The 4,106-nt window shown below is 42.7% G+C and overlaps 1 long non-coding RNA gene across 1 annotated transcript; it reads right to left on the bottom strand.

The window, feature by feature from the left end:
- Positions 1–2,387: 2,387 nt before the first annotated feature.
- On the bottom strand, positions 2,388–3,904 carry LOC113405745. The gene is made up of 2 exons (XR_003369556.1): positions 3,783–3,904; positions 2,388–2,513 (listed from the first exon to the last, which is right to left on the bottom strand). It is a non-coding gene; the product is annotated as an uncharacterized LOC113405745 (long non-coding RNA).
- Positions 3,905–4,106: the final 202 nt, after the last annotated feature.

The following is a 4,106-nucleotide window of genomic DNA, read 5'->3' on the forward strand; positions in this document are numbered from 1 at the left end:
AGGACCAAGACAAGACTGCGATTAGTTTGTCATCGCTGTAGTGTTGCTTCTGCGGATATTGGTAACCATGACTGATACCTATTTCCATCATGCACTGTTTTAATGTCTCATCTTCTAATACATTAAATCACTGACTTATCCACATTTTTTAAAATTCCTTCATAAATTTAATCTGTATTAATGATTGGCTATTGATTAATAAATGGCTACTGGATACTGATTAATTATTGATTACTGGATTATTGGAAACTGTTCTTCATCCAGGAGGTGCCAACCACCCTCAAATTCCACTGACCATTATCAGAGTTGCGGGTCGCCTTGTGATAGTAATTTAGTGGCATGCACAGTACTGCACACACTCCCACGAGGGCCAAATTACAGCTACTGAGGACCACTACTTTGCATTTCCTGACTTTCATGCATGTTTGATTATTTTTATATTAAACACTAATTTTCCAAAGGAAAAAACGTTCATTTTATTTCAATGTGAGCTTTAAATGGATTGTCAAACTGACACACAATCAGCTACAGTAACATCACTTTGCACTTATAGTGTGATTTGCATCTAAGTCCTTTCCTTACCAATCACAAAGGCTATATTTCTGCATTACCATAATCAGGCGAGTCTGCAGACTTATACATGTTCCTATGTCACAGATAGTGTTGGAGCACCACCACCCCACTATGTTTTTAAAAACACCAGTAAAAAGTCACATGCTGCACTTGTGAGATGCAGTTTTCAACTGCTTTAACTCTTAAATTACATCAAAGGCACTTTTCCTCATCCAGGATTAAATCCGTGGCAAGTTTGCCATTTTAAAATCATTTTAAAATCCCTATGTGAGGTATCTGAGCAACAAAAAGGGCCTGAAAATTAACACTAATACTTTGCTCCCTAGAGTAAAGGTACTATATAAGGGCACAGAGTACTTCATGAACATTAAGCCTCACAACAACCCATTGAGGTAGCTTTTATACCCATTTTACAGAGGGACAGAAAACAGCACAGTGAAGTTTGAATCCTACATTTGCAAGTGTTCACTGATCTGGATGGCTTCAGTTTTGGGGCTAAATAGCCAAGCATCTACTAATTTTGGGTGCTTTAACTTGGGACACTGGAAAATCCAACCTCCTTCTTCAACCTGAGGCACCCAAAAAAGAAAAATCAGCAGACACTTGAAAGTTTAAGCCTAAATGACTTGTCCAAGGAAAAACAGCTGGGAATAGAACCCAGGAATCCTACTGTAACCACTAGACATCACTGTAATTTTCCCAGTCCAATAAGTCTCTCTCACATACACACAAGTCCCCTTATGGGCTGAGAATAAACCTGGAATGTTGCAGCCCAAAAGGTAGTTATTTCAGACATCGTCCTTGCCTGAAAAATGGGAGTTCTGATGAAAGTGCCTCATTAACCTGAAGTAGAGAGCTGCCACTGCAACAGCATCAGCGCAGATTTCCCCAAAACAAAGTTGCATGGCATTTCCCTTCTCTCTAGAAATCCTTAAAGCTAAAGAGCCTATTACTATAAATGTAGCCTAGTGGACAGCACAGTGGAGTGGCTCTCAAGAAATCTGGGTTCTATTCCCAGCTCTGGCCTGCTGGGTGGCCTTGGGCAACCCACTTCGGCTCTCTGTGCCTCAGTTTCCCTATCTGTAAAAAGACAGTGATAGTGACTCTGACATCCTTTGTCAAGCACTTTGAGATCTACTGATGAAAAGTGCTGCATAAGAGCTACGTGTGGTTATCACAGTTTGCAACTACAGTGTGTCAATTGGAACATTTAGTTCTCCATCCCACTCCATCTTAGCCATCAGCTTCTGACTCCATTGGGCTTCTGGGATTTTCTTCTGCTCCAGTTATTTGGGGCCTACTTTGGTGAAGAGGAAAGTTTTATAGTGTACCCTGAATATGGCAAGGGCTGGACTTGTCCTGCTCTCCTTCAGGAGGATGTACCTGTGTTTTATACAATAAAAACGCTAGCCATGCATTATAGACAGCTAGCATATCTTGATACAAGACATTCGCACTGGCTGCAAGGGTGTGACGCCTCCTGCACTTTGCTTAGCTCCTGAAACTGCCCCTCTCTCACACAAATACCCTCCAGCGGGAGAGTATAACCTATTAATATGGCTAGTCACCTCATTGCTCCCAGATTTACAGACTGACTATGTCGAATGCTGCTAGGTTTACACAAACCATCTTTTCTCTACGTTTACAACACCGTGTGCTTGTTGAAATTGCTCATTTCAGAGTGGGTTTGAACTTAAAGAAGAGAAGCCATGCTGGGATGGCCAGAGACAGTCAACATTAAGAAACACATCTATAGCCCTACCACCCACCACATTCTCCAGCCCTTGGGAAGGACAACCAATTGCTGAAGCGCATACCTGCAGAAAGAACAAGTGCTGTGTGATCTCCTGAACCAGCTCCTCCTCCGCATTCTCAGGGTAAAATTTGGCAAGGAAGTGAAAAGTGACCGGCTCCTCTGTTGGAACGTCATGATCCAGAACCTGCAGGATTTGACAATCAATCAGTGACTCCAACCTCCCCAACACCATTGTCTCTTACAGCCTAGACACAGGTGCCAAACTTCTACTTCCCCTCAAACTGCAGTACCCCCTCTCCAGGTTTTCCAGTCACCTGGTTAATATGATGAAATCTGGGAAGTTCAGGAACCATTGCCCCAAAGGCTTGTAAGAAGTTTGCAATTTCTACATATTTATAAAACACACTCAAAGCAGAAACAAATCATCCTGCATGCCATGGGGTGCAATTTTTCATCAGGCAGAGGATTCATTTTTCTTCTTCCCTGCTGAGCACATACAGGGTTCTACCAACACACACAAATCTTTCTTCAAAAAATGCAGTTTCCTGCTACAAAGACAACTGGTGAGCCCGGAATTTGCTTCCATATTTTTTCTTAGGAAGAGAGATCCTACAATCCTAACTTCTGTTCACTGAACTAAATATCTTGTGTTTTGAAACACAGGCTCAACTGGACCCTTGTTTCAATACTGCTCAAGAAAGGTTCCTCTCAGACACCAGAAGGAAGAATACCCGGGGGGTGGGAGGGGAGGGCATACAGGATTATTCCCTATTGTACATTTTCTAGTGGTTTGCCCAGTTTAGTTTTAAATACAAGCAAAGGAAATGATGGTTCCATTAGGAGACTATTCAACAGCCGAGAGGATCACACTGTTGGGAAGTATTCCTTTCCTTAACTTCATCTCCCATATACGTTCGCTATTGTCTCTCCTTCCTAGGCACTTCCATACCTCAAACACTGGCAGACTGTTAGTAAAGAAATGTCATACTTCAGCCTCACTTTTCCACTATTTGCACGGTATATTTTGGAAAGCTACCGTCTCTAAAGGGTCTGCCCTTCATGTACACATGGGGACTCTCCAAATAGGATATTAGATGCTATTTACACTACAATCATCTTAGGGGTATGGTTATAACATGGTTGTCCCTTGAAACAGCTAACGCACCAGTTTTATAGCGTAGAAGGGACCTTGTATGTATAGTCTAAGGCTTTGTGATGGTTCAGGGATAGACTAAAGGTCCGACCTAACACTAACTGTGCTGGAGGACAATCATATTGTATTTGGATCTCCTGACTAATGTATCTATAGATCAGCCAAAGCCTAGTTCTGCTCCTGGTGCACCCCCAGAATTCCCACTGATGCATCTCCGACTTTCATGCATGGACAGACAGGGAAAGATCTACCCTCCCACCCCACCACACACATCCCCTAAAAGGAAAGTCCTATTCCAACCTTCTTGTCCATTTTGAGCCAGGCCACGGTATCCTTGATCGTGTACTGAAGTCCAAAGAACCAGGTTTCTCGGAGTCCTAGTGTCCTGCACACCAAGTCAAACAAATCTTTCCCTTTCCACTTCACCTGCAGCAAGAGAGCAAACAGCAAATGGCATTTTAAAAATTGAATTATAGCCGCACCCCACACTTTTCCATTCAGCCACATCAAATTCACTTTCTCCTGCATGTGTGCTTGCCCTCCCCCACTACTCCCACTGTCATGCCTGGTAATGCAGATACAGCACTAGGAATGCCAATGTTCTCCTATTGCAATCACACTGTA

This window comes from Terrapene carolina, unplaced genomic scaffold (genome assembly GCF_002925995.2).
Source record: "Terrapene carolina triunguis isolate 2854851 unplaced genomic scaffold, T_m_triunguis-2.0 Scaffold50560, whole genome shotgun sequence".
Taxonomy (NCBI): Eukaryota; Metazoa; Chordata; order Testudines; family Emydidae; genus Terrapene; species Terrapene triunguis.